This window comes from Nestor notabilis, unplaced genomic scaffold (genome assembly GCF_000696875.1).
Source record: "Nestor notabilis isolate BGI_N333 unplaced genomic scaffold, ASM69687v1 scaffold19886, whole genome shotgun sequence".
NCBI classification, from domain to species: domain Eukaryota; kingdom Metazoa; phylum Chordata; class Aves; order Psittaciformes; family Psittacidae; genus Nestor; species Nestor notabilis.
In genome coordinates, this window is record NW_009934498.1 from 10476 (window position 1) to 10693 (window position 218).

The window sequence follows — 218 nt, forward strand, 5'->3', positions numbered from 1 at the left end:
TGGGTGCTCGCCTCCAGCAACTGCTGCGCCAGGCAAGAGAGGCTTCACTGGCACCCCCGTCCTGGGAGCAAGGGGGTGCAGAGCAATGCCCCATTCACAGCATCTGGGGCTTGCACTCACCTTCCCTGCGCACCTGCGTCACCAATCCAACCGTTCACAGCAAGGACCAGAGGCTAGGGGAGGGGGGCGCCGCTCCGAGCAGGAGGGGGCAGGGGGGG